The following is a 25,001-nucleotide window of genomic DNA, read 5'->3' as shown; positions in this document are numbered from 1 at the left end:
CTCTCCCGGAGTCTTCATCTAGTCCTTATCTCCAAATACTTCCTTACTCTCTCACACAAGGCTCTAAAGCACCAGACTGGAGATGCTAAAAACAAAACACATATTTTCTCATAAAAATTGTTCCCATTTCAGTGCATCTTTTCCCAGTTCTCCTCTCACAATTTTCTTCACCAACATTCTCAAAGTCCAGTCAGTCACAAAGTCAGCTTCATTCCTTCCAGCATCTCCGTTTATCTCTCCATTTCTCTACTCCTCATCTTCAGTGCTCACGTGAGACTTCCTTCAGTTAAACTTGGGGTTCTCTACCCCATATGCTGCTGTCAGACTAACTGTCCTAAAATGCTATTTCCATCATATCAATTCCCTGTAAAGAATACATAGCAGGTTTTTAATAGCCTGGCAGATTAAATACAAATACTTATTTCCAGCTTTTAAGTTGTCTCCAACAACAATCTCCCACATTCAACTTCATTTTCACTGTTGTCTAATTCTGTTGGTTTAGTCACTAAGTTGTGTTTGACTCTTGAGAGCCCATGGACTGTAGCCTGCCAGGCTCTTTTGTCCATAGGATTCTCCAGGCGAGAATACTGGAGTCGGTTGCCATTTTCTTCTCCAGAGGATCTTCCTGACCCAGGAATCGAACTCGGGTCTCCTGCATTGCAGGCAGATTCTTTACTAACTGAGCTATGAGGGAAGTTGTCTAATTTTAAGCTGCATAAAACCATTGTCAGAATAGACCCATGTGCTCAAAAATCGGTTCATTCCTAAGGGATTCCCGCCTACCCCATCACCCCCACCACCCCTCATGTGCAATCTTAGGTCCCCAATCAGTGATGGAACCCATGCCCTCTGCAGTGAAAGCACAAAGTCGTAACCACTGGACTGCCAGGGAACAGGGAAGTCCATAAGGGATTTTATTTATGCTGTTCACTCCCACATAAAATGTCCTCCTCTATATGATCACTGTAGATGGTGACTGCAGTCATTAAATTAAAAGACGCTTGCTCCTTGGAAGAAAAGTTATGACAAACCTAGACAGCATATTAAAAAGCAGAGACATTACTTTGCCAACAAAGGTCCCTCTAGTCAAAGCTTGGTTTTTTTCAGTAGTCATGTATGGATGTGAGAGTTGGACCATAAAGAAAGCTGAGCGCAGAAGAATTGATGATTTTGAACTGTGGTATTGGAGAAGACTCTTGAGAGTCCCTTGGACTGCAAGGAGATCCAACCAGTCCATCCTAAAGGAGATCAGTCCTGGGTGTTCATTGGAAGGACTGATGTTGAAGCTGAAACTCCAATACTTTGGCCACCTGATGTGAAGACCTGACTCATTTGAAAAGATCCTGATGCTGGGAAAGATTGAAGGCGTGAGGAGAAGGGGATGACAGAGGATGAGATGGTTGGATGGCATCACCAACACAATGGACATGGGTTTGAGTAAACTCCAGGAGTTGATAATGGACAGGGAGGCCTGGCGTGCTGCAGTCCACCGGGTCACAAAGAGTCGGACACAACTGAGCAACTGAACTGAACTGATATGTTCCTACAATTATAGGTGAAATTCCTTTCATACCGCATCTTCTCTGTTTAACCTTTCTCAAGGAGCCACTTCTTAAGAGCATTCACCTTCCTTTATATTTCTTCAGTGCTACTGCATTTGGCCTGACCCATACTACCATGTGATTAATTACATTACGATTGTTAATATTCTTCTGTAAAGGCAAATAGCAACTACTCAGATTTGCCACTGTAGCAGGAAAAGCAGCTACAGACAAAACACAAACAAATAACCAGGGTTGTGTTCCAATAAAACTTTATTTACAAAAACAGGAGTCAGGTGGGCTGTAGTTACTGACCCCTGATTTACATACTATTTAACTAATTTGTAAAATTTATTGATAAAAATTGCTAAACTGACACGCAAATTTGCCCCTGGGCATCCAAGCACAGATAATACATAAATAAGATAAATTGAACATGTCTTATTATCTAAAAATGGAAAAGTTCTATCATAGAAAACAATTTTCATGCCCCTAAACTCTGAAGGAAATTTCTCACATTAGGCTTTCTATTGGGGCTTCCCTTGTAGCTCAGTTGGTAAAGAATCTGCCTGCAGTGCAGGAGACCTGGGTTCGATCCCTGGGTCAGGAAGATCCCCTGGAGAAAGAAATGGCAACCCATTCCAGTATTCTTGTCCAGAGAATTCCATGGAGAGAGGAACCTGGCAGGTGGCGGTCCGTGGGGTCACAATATTCGGACACGACTTAGCGACTAAACCACCACCACCACCACCACCACCATGGGATACAGGGTGATATAATAAACAATCATTTCAACAAGATAAGCAAAACAGAATTTTGTTACCTCTTTTTTAAACCACAAACTAAAGTCAAAGTTATATCATAATATGTAACTCAGGGAGAAAAAAAAAACACCCTCAGCTAATGGAGTCAAAGCTCAACAGAGTTTTCTGATCATCTAATCTAACTCAAGAAAGCCAACTCTAGAATATTGAGAGAAGCAGAGGGTTGTTAGCTGATCACAGAATATACTTACCCAAATGTCAAGAGTGACAGCTAAATTGAAGGAAATGTGGGATTATACTCTCTGATCCAGACCTGAATGATAGAATTCCAAAATGCTCTAGGGACCAGACCAACAGCTGGTTAGACTAATAACATCATGGCAACGAAGAAGCTGAACCATCCAGAAAGGAGACTTCGTCTCCAGGAGGAGGTGGGCCAATGGAGTAAAAAGAGTACTGCTTTTATCAAAATTGTCTAAGTATCGATGATGAGTACCTAAGCTTACAAAAAGACGGCCCTAATTTTTGGTGCAATGCTTTAGAGAACACTTGTTTTTTAAATCTACAGTAACTTTATCTTTCCTAACAAATGGCCAGAAGGCAGTTTCAAAGCCACTACCCAAGCTGCAATATGATTTGATACCATCCTTGATTTGCTATCCTTGGGCTACAAATTGCAAGTGTCTTTCATCTGCTAGAGACTTTTATTTCAAGGTTAATCACAACCACTTGGCCTTTCAAGGTATCAAAACATCATATTCTCTTAGGGAATTTCGAGAAAGAGTACAAATGTTTGCTTTAGCACTGGCAGTGTAGCCTGTGTCCTACTTTATTTTTAATCTCAATGTCCCTTGGGCATTTTATACATTAAAGAAAACAATTATATATTACTTCTTACCATGACATTCTTTACTCAGAGGGAACTAGTTACATTTTGCTCCATAAACCATGTGTGACAAAAAAGAATGTTTGATTTGAAAAGATTTATCTCCAACCTGTCATTGTGCTTTTTTGTCTGCCTGAATCTAAATCAGAAAGAGAATTTTCAATGAGGGCTTTAAGTTCCAGGTGAATCAAAGCATTTGTTTGACTTAAGCAATTATTGAATTATCTGCCAGAGTATTTTAGCCATGTAAGAACACTTTCAAAACAAAAAATCAGTTGCCCTCTAGTAGTAATAAAGAAGCAGCAGATAGATAAAACACCTTAAGATTTTCAACTTTCTCAATAGTTTCTCTAGGATACAAAACACAAAACCATACACCACACAAAAGCATTTAGCGTCAAACTTCAAATCAAAGGTACAGTCTGAAAAACAAGAGAAAAATGTGTCTATAGTCGACCCTTGAACAATGCAGGGGTTGGTTAGGGATGCCAACCCCTGCACAACTGAAAATCTACATACAACATTATAATCTGTCCTTCCAAGCAGTGATTCCTCATCCACCAATTCAACCTACCTTGGGTCCTCTAGTACTGCAGTAACGCACTTACTGAAAAAAATCTGTTTACAAGTGGACCCGTGTTGCTCAAGGGTCAACTGTATTCATATTCACCATAGCTATGGGAGCCCAGCAGAAGGACTATGCAAGGTAGTTTGCAGGGGGCACTATCCAATGGTAACAGATAAAGACTTGATTTTGAACTTTTTTTTTTTTTTTTGACCATGCCGTGCTGCAGGTGGGATCTTAGTTTCCTAACCAGCAATGAACACATGTCCCCTAAAGTAGAAGCAAGGAGTCTTAATCACTGAATCACCAGGGAAATCCATGACTTTGAACACTCTTGACTACCAAATTTCTATATAGGAAAGATTCAGAGTAGCAACGTAGGTGGTAGTCAGGGCTACAGACAGTACATTCTGGAAGCTGGTCTATAGAAACAAAGTCATCATCAGATTGAGATAAAGCAAACTGCATTCACATTAATGGGATCCTATTTCAGAGATACAAAATCTAGGCCTTTTTTTCTTTATCAAGCTATTCCAACTATTAGTTATCCATTTACTTAGGTTCTTCCTTTCACACTTTAAGCTACAGAACCAACAACCTGAGGATTTTAAACACATATTTTGACAATGTATTACTTTTTAAATGGCTTATGGAAAGGTGATGGGCACCATCAATAAATCTGACTTGATCATATAAGTTTATCAAGATTATGACTCGGGGACATATTCCAGACTCTCCTAATTGCTTCATTCTGCCCCTTAAAGAAGAAAAAAAAATTAAACCATTCACTTTGCTTTACTGTCCAATGTTTACATCTTCCTTGTACTCCTGCATGCTTTGCTTCTCACCTACCTCCTCTCAATCCCTAAGGGTCCCACAGCATCTCCAGGACCCGGCAGCTGGAATCTGTGTCATCACTCATTATTACATCCTGAAACCTGCTAGAAACTCAAGTTTAACCACAGCTCTTGCTTCCAAAGCTTCAAAATCCAGTCGGCTCCTGCACTCTCAAATTAACCGGACAACTGAAGCCCTCCTAATGATGATTCATAAAAATGGAAATGTCATAGGGAAATTGCAAAATTTTTAATACTAAAGAGCAAGTGTCACAGAGCTCTGTGACAACCTGGAGGGCTGGGATGGGGTGGAGGTGGGAGGAAGGCTCAAGAGGGAGGGGACAGATGTATACCTATGGCTGATCCATGTTGATGTATGGCAGAAATCAACACAATATTGTAACTATCTCTCAACTGGAAATAAATAAAAATTTTTTAAAAGAGCAGGCATAAGAAAATAGTGCTTTTTTAATCATTATATTCACTGTCATTATTGAATTAAGCTGAAAGTGGGAAATACTTTTATTTTCACCACTAATTTTAAAACCAAACCAAGGCAGAGGTCAACCAACTGGTATGAAAGAACCACTTGGTCAATCAGAGAAAGAAGGAATGGCATGGATGTGGCAGAGATGCTAACAACTATCCTTCATTATCTGTGCTATTTCTTCTGTATTAATAAAACTGTAGCCGAACCAGCTACATTACCTTCCATAGCTTCAAGTACAGCTACATAGGACTGTGTGTGGTCAAGTTCTCCCCGGTGGAGTGTGAGCAGACATGATGTGCTAATTCCAAACTGCAACCTGCCTCCTCCACTCTCTTCCCAATGGAAACCGGGTGTTGGCAACAACTCAGATTGTCATGTGCATAAAGACAATGCCTCGAGCACACAGTTGGAGAAACAAGATGGAAAGAACCATAAATGATAGCTTGGAGTTAATTGCAAACCTGGAATTCCAATCATTACGTGAGAGAAAAATAAAGTTTTTACTTTGTTTGAACTGTTGCATTTGAGGATCTTTTTTTTGCAGTAGCTGCTAGTACTTCCTTAATAATATGGTGCAGCGGTCCCCAACCTTTTAGGCCCTTGAGAAGACAATTTTTCCACAGATGGTGAGGTATGGGGGAGAGGATGGTTTGGGGATGATTCTCATAAGGAGCAAGCAACCTAGATCCCTCACATGCACAGTTCACAGTAAGCTTTGTGCTCCTATGAAAATTTAATGCCACCACTGATCTGACAGGGGGCAGAGCATAGGCAGTAGTGTGAGCAACGGGGAGCAGCTGTAAACACAGATGAAGCTTTGCTTGCTAAACCATCACTCAACTCCTGCTGCATGCCCAGTTCCTAACAGACCACGGACTGGTACTGGCCCGTGGCCCAGGGGTTGGGGACCCCTACTATAGTGGACCTGGGAGCATCTGCCTTCTGTCATTAGAGAAACAATGTTAGAACAACTCAGTAAAAAGGTACTCATCCTAGCAGTTCATGTAAGAAGAAAAGTTTCGTGACTTCCAACCCAGTGTTTCCCTGGACCATCGGTAACATGAGGTACAGCCAGCACACTCCACATTCCTGCATCAAGTCCCAGGAATCCTAAGATCTGTAATTCAAGTGCTGAGCAAAGTTAGGTGACTATGGGTTCTGATGATCTCACCGGGTGCAATTTACTAAAATGCATCAAATTGCAATCACATTCCTGCCTTTACAATTTAGTTTCTTCTCAGTCCCATCACATGTTACTTACTCATAGATTTTGAAATGAGAGTCTAAAATAAGATCAAAGGCAGGAAATTCCAAGTTAGAACTGATTACTGTCCAGGAGAACCAAGCATGAAAGTAGGAAACAAAACCACCAACTTGAATAATGTCTGATTTGTTACATTTTCTTCAATTATTCTTGGATTATTTTTTCTAAAGTGTCTTTTATGTGTATATATATGACAAATACATAATGAAACATAGATTAAAAAACAGTATTAATAATTTTTAAAATTTAAAGACTGATTTAAATCTAGAATTTTTTACAGTATCCAATCTAAGTCTTCAAAGAAGTCTTCAAATTACATCCCTTACGATGATTATTTTCTCTAATATTACAATTTTTAAATAATTTTGCTTCATCAAAAGAATAATTACTCAAATTGCTCACTATGTTTTTAAGTAAATATTTTATGTTGATACAAAATAATTTTACTGTATATTTATTATAAAATTGATGCTCATTTTAAACATCTTGCTGACCAATAAATGTCTAATCTTCATAGGTAACATCTCCAAATTCATCACATTACTTCAAATACCAGTTAACTAAAATTTAATCAAACACCAAAGAATGTATTTTATACATATTTGATTTGTATTCTTCCTCTAATAAAATTACTCAAATTTTGCACACTGGTCTTCTAAAATAATTTACTTCTTAGCAAATATTAATTTGGCACAAACTGAAGTACACCAATGTCCCTTCAGGGGGAAAAAAAAGAGGAAATCATAAGTAAAACAAGAATAGCTAAATGCTGATACTAGATGGGTACATTAGAATTCATAATACTATTCTATGTTTATATATGTTTGAAATTTTCTGAATAAGCTTTAAAAAAAAAGCCATGTGTGTGGCTCTCACTAGGGACCAGGCAATATTCTCAGCACTTCACATTTATAACCTCATTTAATCCTCAAAATAATTCTATGAAATAGGCACTCATTGTACAGAAGAAGAAACTGAAGCACAAAAAGACAGATTAACTTTCCCAAGGTATACAATAAGCTGAAATTCAAATCCAGGTAGCTTGGTTACATATGTACATAGCAAAACTTGGAAAATACAAATTACGGGTGCTTTTTAATTTTGCTTATTCCTATTTTCTAATTTTTTCACAAGAATATGTCTTTTTGTAATTTGAATAAAGTTCCAAAATTATGAAAACTTTTATTCAAATACTTATACATTCTTTAGAAACAGAAGATATGACTTTCTAAAACCCACATCATTACAAGCATAGAGATCTACCATTAACAGATGTCATTAAATGAACAGCACTAAATTAGGAAAATTTTAGAAATGATAAAAGATGACTTTGTTAACCATTTTACCAATGCCCTATAGAAAGAGTAATATTGCAAAGGGGTCAATATAATTTAACTAGATTCAATTAACTTTAGACCATTTAAAAATCTTCCTTCATCTTCAAAGAGAAATACAACCATTATTATCTTCCTATTTTAGACTCCTGGGAAATTTTATACCAAAATAAGAACTCTCACTCTCAAAAAGAATTATGTAGACTGATGACGAGTTAAATGGAAACATTTTTCTTGATTGCTGCAAACTGGCCAAATTCATTTATTTTTCATGAAAACCAAATTATCAAATTCATGTAAAATGGAATAGAGTTATTTTAACTTGCACTCTTAGTACTAAAGAAAGTTGAAGATCAAATGAGCCAAGGAGTTTTACAGGAAGATAGTAAATCTCCCTGCTGTTAACTAACTCACTGTAGCCCAAGCTGGAGAACACCTCTATATTCCAGACCTGAATAGACACAATCACAAAAACAACATCATCACCACACTGTTAGAAGAACCACTTTGAAAATTTCCAATGAATAAGATGAATGGGGCACTGTGAAGCAATGTCATATATTCTTTTGCAAACCCTAAAACAATGCATAGTGAAGATGAGAAAACATCTTTAGTTTGATTATACTTAGTCTTACATACCTCTGTCTCCATCAAGGGTACCATGACACAGAGAGAAAAATGCATGGAGTTAGGAGTTGGGAAGCGGGAAAAACAGACTGGATGCAAAACCTGACTCCACCACTAGGTTTTAAAAAAATTAGGTTAACCACGGAGCCTGCTTCCTCATTGATTAAGTCTGAAGACACCCGCCTCACAAGGTGATATAAAGAACAAAATGAAGTGAGTCTGAAAGCCAAGAGGATGTTAACACAGTAGGTATGTATTCTAAAACTGTGTTTCCTCCCTCCCTTGATACAATGTGGGACAGTCAAGGGAGGTAAAGGATGGAAAAGAATTTAAGTTTAGGGATAAGTTAGGCATCTCTAATCAAAGACTAGGGTGGGATCTTATATGTAAGTCAAAAGCTGGGGAAGTAAGACACCAGCCCCCAGGTTAGGAAATGCATGAGATTCCATTCAAAATATAGTTGACTTCTAACTCACCTGCTGAAAGCCTTTCAACAGCTTCCCACTGCACTTTGTAATAAAATTCAAACTCTGAACCATAGCCAAAAGGTCCTACATGATCTGGTCTCACAACTCTCCCTCAATCAAGGGGCTTCAGCCACAGTAACCTCCAGTTTGCTCTGTGGACCCCCTAAGTTCTTTCTATGTGCAGGTCTAGAACCCTTAGGTCCCTCATCAAGTGTCCGTGCCCGTGCTGTTCAAACAGCTGACTCCTCTCACCTTTCACATCCCCTCTTGAGACTCCACTACCCACCCAGCCCCAAGTGGTTCCCCACTCCCTACCCCCAGGGGCCCACTACTATATCCTTCATTGCTTTGATCACAATCTCAAAGGATCATCATATTCTTATTTCTGCTGCCTCTCTCTCCCCCTCCCCCCAGCAGTGAAATGCAAACTCTTGAGGGCAGGGACCTAGTCTCTTTTTGACCACGATACCCCAGCATATAACACGTCATCTGCTCAACACAGATCCACTGAACAAACACAAAGTACGATGCGGGATTTGGAACACCATGTTGGATGAAACAGCTCCTATGTGCCACACAGCCACTGAACAGTTTAAGTAACTACTCCCATTGGATCGTCACAACCACTCTGAGTTAGGTATTATTAACTCCATTTCCCGTATGAGAAAATAAGAGCTCAGAGAGGAAGTAACTTGCCTGAGGTTATACAGTGATATTAACAGCCAGGATTTATTGAGAATTTTACCATGTGCCAGGCAGGCACAGTTGAAGCTCTTTATGTGTGTTCTCTCACCCAATATTCAAAACAACCCCATGACATGAGTACTATTATTATCCTCATTTTCATATGAAAAACCATGTGAGGCAAAGAGAGGTCAGAATTAATTGCCTAATTAAGTAAGAAGCAGAGCATGGATATGAACTGTGCAGCCTATGAATCTGAGGCAAAGTTTACATTCTTAACCACTCCTCTATAAAGGAGAGTTGACAGAGTTTTTAAAAACTTAAAATAATCCATTAAAGCAATTCACCCAGAACCAGGCACATAATCAACACTTTCTAAATGTCAGCTATTATGAATCTTAGTCTAAATTCCATACCTTGTTTCTTTTTTTTTTTTTTTTCTATTATATCTTGCTGCATCCCAAGGAATCAAGCAAATCTTAAAAAGAACAACCTGGGTTTGGACATAGTGTTAGATCAGGTTCCCAAAGCAGCTCATCAGCATCCTCAAGTAGCTCTGTATCTTAGTGTATATTGCAACCCTAAAAACATAAAAGTCTGGTGCACGAAAGTTACATATTAAAGGGGTGCTCCACGCCGTGCACAAAACACAAAAATTATCAATCTAAACTTAACCTTTATGCTGTGGCATCATTACCAGCAACACATCTATCTACCACACTTGTGTATGTTCTGAGATTTTATACTTGTATTTTATCATTGACCATTCATTCCAAGTTCAATGAGCATCTACCAAAAGCTAAAGACGGCCACTTTTGTCATGGCAACTGGTATCAATCTTTATTAAGTCTAGCCTTCCTGTCATTGATATCAACACTTTCACATTTACATTTTCCATCTTTTTAATCAGTAAATATTCACTGCAATAGATGAAAGCAATTATTGGCCCAAATGGTTACTCAAACACTACCACCCAGACACAGAGCTTGACCTACAACTTGCAGTGCACTTGATGCAAGGACAGTGCGATGATATGGTGTACAGGGGCCATTCTGGAGCTAGGCCTGTTTCTAACGACCCTTTCTGCTCTGAGAGGACTGCCACCAATCCTCAAAATGTAGATATCGTCTAGTTCTGAAGGGCCTAGCTCCATCTGTGTAGCAGCAGCACCTGCTCAGACACGAGCGAAGAAGAATCTCTAGCAGGAAGGACTCCTCACTGACCAAGCCCGCTGCGTTCTTCTCCTGCACTTCTGCACTTCCAAGTTTCTTGGGAGAAACAGCTCAGCCCTGTTCACCGCCAGCCAGGTCTGGCAGGTACTAAGCAATTAATAAAAGTTTTTGAGTTATTGTCTTTAGTATAGCACCTAATACAGAACAGACTCAAAAATATGTTAAAATCAGAATTCTACTGTTTATTTTGTTTTCAGATCAACTTTCCAAAATAGAAAGTGAGAAATAGAGAAGAATCTATATCCACATCTTTCTCACCCATGAAGATTCATGAAACAGACCAAAATAAATTTAAAAGAAGGAAGCCTCGCATGCTGCAGTCCATGGGGTTGCAAAGAGTCAGACACGATTGAGTGACTAAACTGAACTAAACTGAAAAGTAAAAAGAAAAATTGTAAACAACTTTATTTTCAAATTAATACAGTAACCAGATCCAGTTATCAACACATTTAGGGTTTGAAAATAAGTAGCTCTTTTTACGATGGACTCCTTTTTACCAGCTTTTTTAAGCTGAGCAAATAACTTTTATATAGATAGGATAAAGATGAACTTCAACCAAGCCCAAATCCCAAATCAGCAGAAACCAAATTAGTGAGATTTTATCATGCTGTTATTTGTTTTGGTACTTTTTTTTTTTTTTTTTACAAAAATCAAATAAAAGGTCAAAGAACACCTGTCAACATAAGACTGGTTCTTTACTGTTTCCAGCTAAATCTAATAGTGATGGAAAATGGGTCTTTGTTACTTGAATACATCATAAGTTTTATGTGAATGCTTCAGCTGACAGCTATTATTTATCATAGCTATACTCTTAATCTTCTATGTATTACAACCCTTTAAAAGCCCATGGTATCACCTCTGTGTATTTCCCACTGGGGTAAAAGGCATTTTAAACACATAATTACCTAATGAAGTAACATTTACCCATTTTCCATTACACAGCTAGCAGTATTCATGGTTTCACTTGTGGGGTTCTTAATAATCAGATATTAGTGAACCTTCACAAGCACCCTGGGCAGATGATCATCAGTAAATCCTTTCACATTAGTAAGAGATGCCAAGCAGTATATTCAAGAGTCAGAAGAGGATTCAGCAATGTAATGCTAATATCCAGTTGGCACAGTATAGTGTGTAGAATGTCTCTCAGATAAAGTCAAGAACTTTATGTAAAGAAAGAAGGATGAAGAGGAGGTGGAGAAGGGGGAAGAGAAGGAACATTAGCTCCTCAGGAGAATAATTTTTAACTTCACAAATTTTAAAACCAATACATACAATTTTCACATGTACAGGGTTCAATGGAACTTTTCAACGCTGTGTTGGAAGTAAATGACTGACAGGAAAACAACAGTGAATCAGCAATTCACAATAAAGCCAATGCTCAGAGCTTCATTTCAACTTCAAAATCTACTTCTGCCTCTCAGTCCAAACTCAAACCCTACTTATGAAAGTGCTCTCAACCTGTCTTACCTCCAAACTGATATCCATAGGTCCTCAGAGGCCAGATCAGCTCTGGAGCAAAGCCACAGAAGTAAGGCAGGATCAGCATGGTTCCCAGGACCACAAGCCTCTCCCAACTCCCCAGCCCACTACACTCAATTCCACAGGGAACTTAACACAGTAAAGTTGAAAGTCTGGGGCAGGTCAACAACTAAACCCAGTCTACGAAAGTGAGCTGTCAGGGTACTTACTAAGCATTTGGCCTTAGCATTTGGCACTTCTTGGCAATATCCCAAAATGTGGCACATGTGCTTCAAATTCTAGCCACCTCCCAATTCAAAAGTATAAGGCTACAAAAGGCTTTAAATCGGCAATCTTTTTAACATATTTTTTAATTGAAGAATAATTGCTTTTCAGAATTTTGTTTTCTGTCAAACCTCAACATGAATCAGCCATAGGTATACACATCTCCACTCCCTTTTGAACCTCCCTCCCATCTCCCTCCCCAGCCCACCCCTCTATGTTGATACAGAACCCCTGTTTCAGTTTCCTGAGACATACAGCAAATTCCCATTGTAAAGCCAGCATCTTTTGTGCAAAGTCATTCATTGATTGCTCTAAAAGGTAAGCTAAGGAATATGTAGATAAACTATTGATCAGTAATGTGAAACAGTTACAAAGAGTTTTAATGATATATAGATATGCTTATGGCAGAAAAAAAAAAAACTGAGAGAAATTTTTATACACAATCATGAACACAACCAAATTTAAACTACAGATACAAGATAAGACTAAGGGAAAACAGTGAATATGCAAAAATGTTAAGTTCATTTCTAGTTAACAAGTTGATGACTGACTACATACTATTACTCTTCTCCTGATATTTGCTACATTTAACTCCCCCCCCCCCCACCATGGGCATACATTACTTTTGTACATTAAATAAAAATTACCACTTCTCTTCAAATAAAAACTCAATTTTTTCAGTCTCAATAAAAAAAAGTAGTAATCCTACTTATTCACTTGGAACCATGGTCTTTTATCACTGTCTAAAGAGGCAGTTTCACCACAGCACACACCAAGATAAAAAGCCTCACTTGATCCAATTACATCACTTATTAAGAGCTATTTAATGAGAAAGTCACACCTTGGAGTTATTAGATGCTACAATGGTCCTGCAGTGTTCCAAACAACTAAGCTAAAAGAATTACCTTTGATTCTAAATCGTTTGCCAAGAGATTAATCCATCTGGTCCCTGAAAAAAATGAAGTGTTCTTCCAGTGTGTTCAACTTCCTCCAATCTCATTTTAATCAAGGATGTCGGCCTCTGTTGACAGAGGTATTTTTTTAATAGATTTAGTGAAGTATAATGGAAATACAAAGAAATCACATATTTAATGTGTGCAATTTGATGACTCTGGACATGTGCAAACACCCGTGATGCCATCACCACAATCAATGTAACAGATATATGCAACACCTTCCAAAGTTCCCTTGTGTCCTTTTTTTTTTTAAATTTTTGGCATACACAATATTGTACTTTAACAACTGGCAACAGGCTGTATAGCAGATCTTTAAAACTTCTTTATCTAGCATAACTGAAACTTTATAAAGAATAGCTATTTTTAATTTCTTAAATTACAGTACAAAGAGTTTGATTTTTCCTTTAATTTTCCCAAAATACAGATAGCATATGATACCTAAAAAAATTGTTGCCATCAATAGATACATTTTCAGGAGGTCTTTACATGTTTTGGCATCTGCCAAAGAATAAAGAAATGGCTTTCTGACATAGTGACATTTGGAAAAAGACCTAGAGGAAACAATGAGCATTCCAGACAGAAGGAATGCTAAGGGCGACAACCCTGAGATAGAAGCATGTGTGGCAAATCCAGGGAAGACCAAGGACACCAGTATGGTTGATGCAAATGTGCAAGCTGGGAAGTGAGAGATGACAGAGTGGAGCGGGAGCCCAGAGGACAGAAGCCCCTGCAGATACTGTGGGCTCTGGATGTTTCTGAGGGGGATAGACAGCCCTAGAGGCTTTGGGGCAGGGAGACGACACACTTGACTGTCATTTTTAAAAGGTCATCTGACTCCTCTAGAGAACAGACCATAAGTGGGCAAGGACAGGAAAAGGGAGACCAGTAAGGAGGCTATGGCAATAATCCAGGAAAGAAATCATATTGCCGGGAACAAAGAGAACAGCAGTGGAGATGGTAAGAAGAGGTCAGACTTCACACTTAATTTGACAGAATTTGCTAAGGGATTGGATGTGGAATGTAAGATGAAGGATGATTGTGAAGGATGACTCCAAGGTTTCTGGTTCAGACAAGTGGAAGAAAGACGCAGTCACACAGTGAGATGCTGAAGACCAGAAGAGTCACTTGTTTGTTTTTGGCCACACAGTATGTGAGATCTAGTTGCCTACCTGGGATCGAATCCATGCCCCCTGCATTGGAAGCATGGAGCCCCAAACGTTGGACTGCCAGGGACATTCCATTCATTTGTTTTTGAAAGAGGGCAACAATGCACAAGTATCCTCAATCCATGGGGTGCAAAAAGAGAAGGGGGCAACAGACGATGAGATGGTATGATGGCATCATCGACTTAATGGACATGAGTCTGAGCAAGCTCCGGGAGTTGGTGATGGACAGGGACAGCACTGATGTGCTGCAGTCCATGGGGTCGCAAAGAGTTGCACATGACTTAGCAACTGAACAACAAATGTCAGGAAGGAGAGGCTACAGGACAGAGTGCAGAGTGAAGAGAGTACAAGCTTCATCTTTTTCTCAACTTTATTTGAAGCCAATCTTCACTATAACACGATTAATGTTAAATTTTGTATGCTTAGTTCTAGCTTCCCTGGTGACTCAGAAGGTAGAGAATCCACCTGCAATGCAGGAGACCAGGGTTGGATCCCCGGGTTGGGAAGATCCCCTGGAGAAGGGCATGGCAACCCACTCCAGTATACTTGCCTGGAGAATCCCTATGGACAGAGGAGCCTGGCGGGCTACAGTTCATGGGGTCACAGAGTCGGACACAACTGAGCGACTAAGCACTCAGCACAGTTCTAGCCTGGATCCGCATTTAATTCATACCCAATTCCAACAGTGCCGTCAGCACTTGCCCCGCTTTCCAAGCTCCATAAGGCCTCAGTGGCCTGTTAAACCCTAACTATTCCATACAGCTTAAAATCTCACAAACTGAAAAGAGAGAGCTAGAAAGGAAGGAGGGGAAACAGGTAAATTAGTAGGTGGGTAGGTAGATAATCCTTACTATCCTGTTCCCCCAGCCTTCATTGTCCATTCCATTTCATATCTCCTTCCAAGCTTTCTATTAAATGTTCAATACATTCTGCAGGCACTGTGAACAGGAGCAAATTTAGGATTCAGGGAGGGAGAAAGGGGTCAACTGGTTTTGAAGTGATACTGTAAACAGAAAAGTGAAGAAAATTCCAAGGTATTCATTTATTAAAAAAAAAAAAAAACCCTTCAAAGATATGAAGTCACTTTGTTAATATCCAATTGATTTGTGAAAGCACCACTGTCACTGTTGTTGCTGACAGTGTGGTAGGAGACAAAGGGAAAACAGACCAGTTAGAAGGCTATCCGCTGTCACTTCAATCACGTCCAACTGAAGTGGACAAAGTTGGTAATCCAACTTTGTGACCCCATGGACTGCAGTCTGTCGGGCTTCTCCGTCCATGGGATTCTCCAGGCAAGAATACTGGAGTGGGTTGCCATGCCCTCCTCCAGGGGATCTTCCCGACCCAGGGATCAAACCTGAGTCTTCAGCATCTCCTGCATTGCAGGTGGATTCTTTACTGCTAGGCCATGGGGAGAAGCCTAATAGGGTATTATTAGCACGTAAAGACTGAATAGGGGGCAGGGCATATTTTTCAAAAGAAAAAAAATGAAGAAAAAAAAAAGACTGAGTGATATGATTAAAGGACTGTGAGGACTGAGCCGAGGAGCTCTCCTAAGAGGTGAGGGCAATAAGAAAGAACAAAGGAGTTGAAAAGGCTTGGAGGGGCAGGAGGAAAACCAAGAATTGTGGCAAGAGAATGTTTCAAGAAGCAGAAAGTGATCAACTATTTCCAAAACTGCAGATAGGAAATGGTAACTATGTGGCAGGATACAGCAGGGCCCTGCGGATCATTTTACAGTTTCTAAATGTATCAAATCAACATGCTGTACCTTAAACTTACACAACATTATGTGTCAATCATATGTCAATAAAGTTGGGGGCAAAATGAGGATCAGTCATGTAAAAGATGTAAATTAAAAACAGACCTTTGGACTTAGCACAATGAAAGTCATTAGTGACTGAGGAAAGCAAAATTTTTTTATAGTAGTACGGACTCATTTGAAAAGACCCTGATGCTGGGAAAGATTGAAGGCAGGAGGAGAAGGGGACGACAGAAGATGAGATGGTTGGATGGCCTCAACGACTCAATGGAAATGAGTCTGAGTAAACTCCGGGAGTTGGTGATAGACAGGGAGGCCTGGCGTGCTGCAGTCCATGAGGTCACAAAGAGTCGGACATGACTGAGAGACTGAACTAAACTGAGGGAGACAGTCTGATGAAAGTGCCTTTAATAAAGAATGGGGGAAGTAATTAGACATGTGAGTGTAAGTCTTGCCATAAAGGAAAATAGTGTGGTGGCATAAGAAGGCAATGGGGTCAACAAAGAGTAATATTTTAAGGTAGGAGAAGGAACAGCATGTTTAGATACTGAAGGGAATAATCCAGTAATGAGGGAAAATGTGATCTTGCAGGAGAGAGATGCTGGAGCCAAATCTTGGAGTAGGTGAAAGGAATCTTCATGCAGGAGTGCAGAATTCTCCTTAGAAACACAACCTTATTCCCCAAGACTCTCAGTCCCAAAATAACTGGAGGGAAATCAGAGGTAAATGCAGGTACGCCCACCTCTCACACCCATGGCAACTGTCATTAGTATCAAGGCATTTTTCATACCTCCCAGACTAGAATCAACCTAAAAATGCTCAACATAACCTTCCAGGCATTCCAATAAAATGAGAGTTGTCACATGTGATGAAAAGTGCAGCTGACTCTTGGAACAACCTGGGGGTTAGGGGTGCTGACCCTCCCTGAAGTGAAAAACTCACACATGAACCTACAATGTGCACTCCCTAGCTACAGTTCTGCATCCATGGATCCAACCAACCAGAAAACCTTCTGACAGAACTATAGTTCAACATTCACAATTACGACATTTGTTGAACACACCTACCAGCCAAATTAGCAAACAGTTACTTATCTGACCCAAAAGATTAGAGGATATAATCTAATATACTGGAACGAACTAAATTCTTCAGTTTAGAAGGTTGAATGAAACACTGGTTCACAGTAAGTGAAATTATGGATTTTAAAATAAATAACAACAAACTGTCTATGCCATTTGAATTCTCAACTTCCTTGGGTCTGAAGAAATATTTTCCCTTCATGAACAAGGGAAAATTTTACAGTATTTAATGTCACAGCTTCTGAAATATTTTCAAAATATATAAAACTAAAGTAACTCAGGCTAACTGAATGAAATCCAATATAAATCAACAAAAATTTTAAATCCTAAATGCAGTATTATTACTTCCAATGTGGCTTGCTGCTACTGCTAAGTCACTTCAGTCATGTCCGACTCTGTGCGACCCCATAGACGGCAGCCCACCAGGCTCCCTCATCCCTGGGATTTTCCAGGCAAGAGTACTAGAGTGGGGTGCCATTGCCTTCTCCGTCCAATGTGGCTTAGAATAGGTTAAAAAAATTATGAGGCCAGAAGTAATTGGCAGACCCAACTTATAAAAACAACATTCAATCTATTGTTTGAAAAGTGGATGAGGTCTTCTGCATTGCTTGAAAACTGTTTCAAATAATTGAAATGGGAGAAAATTGACAAGCATCCCTTGTTCTGTTAGCTTAGCAAATTTGTATCCTATCCTGTGGAAACAGTACACACAACTTCCATCCAATTTATCACTAATTGTGAATCAAAGATTGATATTATACTTATAAAACTATACCATATTTTATTATATTACTCATCTTTAGATCTGTAATACTTTTTAAGAAATATAATACTTATAGATTTCACATTTCCTAAAGAAATATCTATTGCCAACTCGATCAAAGTTTAAATTATCACCCTTGGTTTCTTTTTTGAGATAACTGAGCTGATTGTTATAAACCAAGAAATATTATGACCAGGTTTTGCTACAGACCCAAAAATAATCCTGACACCACTATTTCCTTATATTTCTTCCAAATATATTTCATTTTTCACTTTTTCTCCCCAAATTTTATTTTTTTTTCCTTCACACAGATATTTTAACATATAGTCTGAATCCCTGAGTCTCCTCAAATTTTAAACCAGAAGACTCCATTTGGATTTTTTTCCTCAGCTCCTGCATTTCTCCCCAGTCTTCCCATCTTGATCTGCTCCATTTCTAGAACTAGAAAATTTTTTTAAAGTTCTGTTTTCTTAAATTTTCCCAACCCCTAGTAGTGATGTAGGGGTTTAATTTAATTCACTTAATGGTTTGTGAATAACAGTCAAAAAGTATCACAAGGCTATGAATGTGTGTGTAAGCCACTTTAGTCCATGTCCAACTCTTTGCGACACTATGAACCACAGCCTGCCAGCCTCGTCTGTCCATGGGATTCTCCCGGCAAGAACACTGGAGTGGGTTGCCATGCCCTTCTCCAAGGGCTATGAATATTATGTCTCAAAAAAACTATTCTAGAAATTTTACACCTGCAGAAAGACCAAATGGATTACTTAATAAGTACCATCAATAAATCAACAAATGAAAAACTACTGTTACATCTCTATGAGCATCTTTACTCTCAAACTGATGATTTGCTTACCTTTTGGTTATTAATTCTCAACTGTAAAGCAGCAATCAATTAAAATCCAGTAAATTTTAGGTTGATAAAATAAATGTTAACATAGACATGATATTGAAAGACATTAACCAGGTGATGACAACTACCAAATATTAACCAAGTAAGCAAATAACCAAGGCAGTTTTAGTTACCACCAACCTACTAAGGCAAGTAAAAATGCTTTGAAAATTGCATTCTTATCCAATGTTTTTATATCATACCCTTAAATGTAACATTTCAAATCTCCTGATTATTACATTTCAAAATTTAGATGAGTCATAGCGCTTTGAGTGCGGGAATTATATGTGAATCAAAATTGTAAACATGCACTTGCTTGCTAGTCAAAAAGTCAATGTAAAAAACAAATTCAATGTGGACAGATTCAGGAAGAGTAAAACATATAATCTTAAAATATATCCAGGGTTTTGTAAATGGTCACTTCTCAAATATTAACACAGTTCAGTAAATGTGCAATCTGCCCATCCTGTCCTTGAATATCTCAATATTACTAAATATTTCTAACCCCATCCCCTCACTTTACTGATGGGGTGCCTGAGACCTAGGTCTTTAGTGATACTTAGCAGGACTATGCCTCAGAGCTATAACAGTCTGAGGCTTACAGGAGGTGAAAGTAAGGAAAACTGAATGAGGTCCCAGAAGAGCTATACAGCTTATGATACAGGATCATAAGCTTCTGTGCCTAAATCTAGAACCTGAAATTGAATCATCAAACCTAGACAATAAAACTGGCTGATAAACTGGAAGAAAAAGACAGGGAATGACCATTTTACTTTATGGCATAAGACCCTGACCACCAAGGAACCCACTGAAAAAGTGCTGAACAGATGAATGACTGATTGCAATGATACTTGACAGCATGACTTCATTGATTTCAGAAGCTCCAAATTTAGAAACAAAACTGAGGATATCATGCTGAAACTAAAACTGATGGAGAGTAAGGGGCAACACAACGGGCAAGTCTCTGTAAATCTCTGCATAGCTGTTGCTGACATTTCAAAACACATTCATACGTGTATGTGATATACATACAGAGATACAGAAACATACTACTTCTTCAAGTAATTCCTGCAAGTGAGGACAGAGCCAGGAGATCTGAAAACAGGCCCTGCTCACCCACAAGCCCTTGCATTAAAGTAGACAGGATCTGAGTGAGTCACCGGGAATTAGGAGGAGACAGTCACTCCAGGAGGGGAGGGCTAGAGTCCCCTGTGCTGCCGTCAGACTAGGGAAAAGTGGGATGACTGCAACCTGCTGCAAGAAGGCAGGCGCGCCGACCTGTTTCCGAATCAGGATCCCGCTGAGCCCCACCGCAGTCAGCAGAGCCGGCCCCACCCAGGCATCCGGGAGCTCTCTAACGCCGAAGGCCTACTCCTTCGGGAATTCAGAACCCCAGCAGGACAGGACGAGGACAATCGACAAGACCTGTCCCCTTCCCGGCCGCCCAAACCGCGACGCGGCCCTGCCACCACATGCTCTATTACCCCATCTCCCATTAGAGCTCCAGGCCCATCGGGCCTCAGCCTCCCTCCCAGCAAGCTGAGTCAGGCCATAGGCGAGTGTCATCGGGCGACCTCTGTGCAGGAGGCAGAGGCCCGCAGCCCGCCGCCTAACACCCGCAAAGCTTACCTCCCTTCTGCCACAAGCTCAGCCCCACGCCGGCTGCCTGACGTGGCCCGCCCCGCCGTCTCGAACGCCTGGGGGCGGTGACTATGAGGAGACAGCCAATGGCCTGCAGACCTCAGGGCTTGCCCCGCCTCCTCCAACTTCGACCCGCCCGCCCCTGCTTAAGCGCACGCGCGTTCAAAGCCAAGGCCGCGCACTGCGGCTGGAAGGCGGCGTGGGCGGCCAAGCGCTCAGCAGCAGTCCCTGAGCTGGAAGGGTGGTGCGCGCGAGTGCTGGCTGTGGGACTGCGCCGCAGTGGGGAGTTAGCCTAGGGAGAGGCGGGTTAAAGGAACCCGCCTGGAGATACCACTGCAGCGTGTCCGGATGGTCCTACTGGCAGCCTGCCCCTATGCAGCTTTTGGCGGTGCAAAAGCAGCTTCTTGGTGTTGGGAGATTTTGTTTCCTGGGGTTTAAAAAAAAAAAAAAACCAGTACTGATAACTGTAGGATTCAAAAATTTTAATGCAGACAGCAGACTTGCGGTTTCGTTTCTGGTAGTCGCTGCTTGGTTATCTTTACTTCACTTGGCCAACACAGAACATTGAGGTTCTTGGTGCTAGTCTGATATACCCACCTGTTGAGTGGTCGTACACGTCATCCTGTTGATTTAATCTGGAGAGAACTGGCACTAGTAATTGTTACTTTTATTGTTTTCATTTTTACATCATACCTATTGACCGTCCACCCGTGCATGAACAGGCATTTTCATAAGGAGACTGTAAGACAGCCGGCACAATGGAAAAGAAACTGAAAGAAGGAGCAGGAAAAAAATGAAAAGGTTATGACAAAATGGAATTCTGATTGTGGATGACAAAAGTGGGAATTATATACAAGATGAAATAGTTAAGACAAGTTGCTCTACAGAACCTGCCTTATCCAACAGTTTCTAAACCCTGACTCACCTTTACAAGAATTTGGGGAGCCTGTATTTTTAAATAACAGTGCCTGGGCCCCTATTCTAGAAAGTCTGCTTTAATAGCTCTGCTGAGGAGCCTTGGCATTGGTATTTTTCTAAGTTTTCAAAGTTTTTTTAATGTGCTGACAAGAAGCTCTACTCATTTATAAGAAGGATTTGGTTTCCTATACTCCACTTCAGAAAAGTAATTATATACCACCAACCGTCTTCCATTCTCTCACTAATCTATTATGCATTCATTCTGTAAGAATGTATCTGAATTAATTTTGAAACTATTTATATATTCAATCTCTGTATGTAGCCCTTTGAGAAGAAAGGAGCATTATAAGGTTTATAATTGCTTTTTTAATTTTATAGACCTTGATGATATTCCCCTTCAGTCTTAATAACTCCAAATAGCAATGCATCAGCTCTTCTTTTAGGACTAGTTTAATTCTTTTTAAAAATTCTTCCTCTATTCCCTTAATTCTTGAGATACATTAGTCAATATTACAGTTGAACATTTAATTATGGAAACAGCACCTTTAAATGTATATCAACTCATTTAATCCAACTGTATGAAGCAGGTACTATTATGACCCACATTTTATAAATAAGGAAACAGACACAAGGACTAAACATCTTAATCAAGAGGCAAAATTTGAATCCAGGCACTCTGGCTCTCAATAAATAAATGTACTGCCTCAGTTACATCAAGACTTGTTTTAGGTGTGTGGGAGGAAATGCCCATTTAAAGAATGGTAATGAGTCTGTACTTTGGCCACCTCATGCAAAGAGTTGACTCCTTGGAAAAGACCCTGATGCTGGGAGGTATTGGGGGCAGGGGGAGAAGGGGATGACAGAGGATGAGATGGCTGGATGGCATCACCGACTCAATGGGCATGAGTTTGAGTAAACTCCGGGAGTTGTGATGGACAGGGAGGCCTGGCGTGCTGCGATTCGTGGGGTCGCAAAGAGTTGGACACGACTGAGCGATTGAACTGAACTGAACTGAACTGAATGAGTCTGTGATTTTTCACTTTTGACACTTCCCCTGGATTCTGGGCAGGACTAAAGGACTTTGGCTGTTAAACCAAGGATCCAGAATTGACTTGACAACTTGTGACAGATCTTGGGCTAGGCTGGAAGCATGAGGGCTCACCCTCTTCTGGGATATACTCACCCTGCCTCTGGGTTTGACTCCTTCCATACATGACTATAGTTCAGCAAGCATTGTTCCATCTTTTAATTTATTTAATTTATTGCTATACCTGGCACTGTGCTAGACATGAGAGATACCAAGATGAAATACACAGTCCAGAGACACAAGGAGCCAGCTCATCCTGGAGATTCATTTGGACAAGATGAGAGGTGTAGACTTTTAGAACCAGAAAAGATGTTAAAAGTTGCCTGTCTATGACAAGTTTTCACTGACGAGTGCGGAAATGAAGAATAAGTAAATAAATGACAGTGTATCAAGTTTTCATAAAAATAAATTTATTCAGTGTAAAGGACTGTTCTTCTTGAGATTGTGTTTTGATTTTTTTCTCGTAAAAATGTTCTCTCATAATAATTAGTAGGTTAAGTTGTTGGGAATTTTGTTTACTTTAACGACCTTTAAGTCCTGTCTTGATTCTCAAAAATTTTTGACGTTTTACTGATTTAGTCTGACTATCAGCTGATGGCGAGGGAAATTGAGTAAGATTGCAGAGGGACAAAGTCCAGTTCTTTTTCTACTGCATACCCACTGGAATAGCCCATTTCATGAGCAGAAATGTTTAAAAATAGTCATGTCAATAACAAATTTAAGAACAAATTAGGGTCAAGGTTAGACAACAAAGATTAGAACTGATTCTGATAGGCCAGCTGGTTGTTAGCCAGGAAGAGCAGTCTTCAGTCTGCTTAATTAATCAGATTATCTTGGTTTCCTTCTGAGCTGAAAGCAAAGAATGGGGCCTAAGGGAATACAGCTACTCTATGAAGTAATGTTTTGATTGGGGTAAGACCTAGGAAAGATCAGCTTGACTGAGAGGGAACACGCATATCTGATATAGATATGTGGAGTCTGTATTCCCCAAGAGTCAGCCTGGGGAGAATTTTTGAGAATCAACAGGGAGAGAGTGGACCCCTTCGAGTACCATGGGAGGAGAGTCAACTTCGTTCACGTAACCTGCAGAGGGTGATCTAGACCTAATACCAGAAGCCCCAGCACAGATGGAAATTTCAATTGAAGGATTAAAACAGACTTCAAATCTGTATATTATTTTCTGGATAGGCTTAGATTGTATATGCAAATGAACTCTCTGCTTTTTAAATATTCAAGACAAACCACCATCTTGCAGAAGGAAGCAAGCAGACAGCGTTTTCTCTGTTAAACTCCTTGTATTATGACCCCTGAAGCGCTGATAGTTAAGCAGTTAGTTCTCTATTGTACCAGACCCTTTAGATAAGTACCCTTTTTGAAGTCAGTATAGAAGGGCCTATTGACTTTAGCAACAACAAAAAAAGAAAGAGAGTAAGAAAAATGTGTCCACTCCCAAATCATTAACTGAACTGAAAAGAATATGCTAACAAAAAAAGACACTGTAGTCTGAATCCTGTACTGTAAGAGAAGGTCATGTCCCCCACAGTATCAGGAGAGGCACAACGCCTTGAACTCAGGCCCAAGCATGCTGGGCTAGTGCAACACGCCCACACATTCATCAGCAGGCACGGAACTAGGAGGAGAAATTCAGAACTGAGTCACAGGGCTCCACTGTTGACACATAACAGAAAGTAGTCTTATTAGACTTAATTAGATGTGAGTAGATGGCTTCAATGGTTCCCCATTTCTTTTAGAGTAGAAGCCAAAGTCCCACAAAGGTCAACAAACTATACATGATTTGCCTCCCTGAATGATGCACCTCCATCCCCAACACACACACACACACACACACACACACACACACACCCTGTTAATCTTTGCCTTCTACGCTCACCCCAACCCACTCCACTCCAGTCACCCTGCCCCCTTGCTGCTACAGGATCTTGGCACTTACCCCCTCATATTTTCATGACTCATTCCATTGAATCATTCAAGCCTTTGCTGAGAGGTTGGTTACCTTTTGGATAAGGACTACACTCTTAGTCAGGGTCCCAGCAGGAAACAGATGGCACAATCAAATTAGGAAAATGAAGTAGCATTTAATAAAGGGCCATAAACAGAGGTGTGGGCATGGAATACAGAGATCGCAAGGGAGACTCAGGAACATTCAGGCCCCCAAAATCACCTCTGAGCCTAAATTAGGGCAAGAAGGAGTAGTTACAAAATGTGGAGAAGGCTGTGTACATATGAGACTACCTCACAGGAGCTGGGACCTTTGATCAAGGAACACAGGCAGTCCATGCTGAC

At 40.1% G+C, this 25,001-nt stretch overlaps 1 protein-coding gene across 2 annotated transcripts in view; it reads right to left on the bottom strand.

Annotated features, from left to right (window-relative positions):
* Window positions 1-20,749, bottom strand: part of FOCAD (focadhesin) — a 288,623-nt gene extending 267,874 nt beyond the window's left edge. Inside the window, exon 1 of one of the 2 annotated variants that reach the window (XM_043487388.1) lies at window positions 20,681-20,749. The gene's annotated coding sequence lies outside the window, so the exon portion shown is untranslated. Of the gene's footprint in view, window positions 1-13,338; window positions 13,455-20,680 lie in introns of those variants that run through there. The other variant, XM_043487389.1, reaches the window with a different exon arrangement.
* Between the last annotated feature and the right edge of the window lie 4,252 nt (window positions 20,750-25,001).

The sequence above is a fragment of the Cervus canadensis genome, chromosome 14 (assembly GCF_019320065.1).
Source record: "Cervus canadensis isolate Bull #8, Minnesota chromosome 14, ASM1932006v1, whole genome shotgun sequence".
NCBI classification, from domain to species: domain Eukaryota; kingdom Metazoa; phylum Chordata; class Mammalia; order Artiodactyla; family Cervidae; genus Cervus; species Cervus canadensis.
Note: the sequence above shows the minus strand (reverse complement) of the source record. Positions and strands in the feature narration are given on the sequence as shown.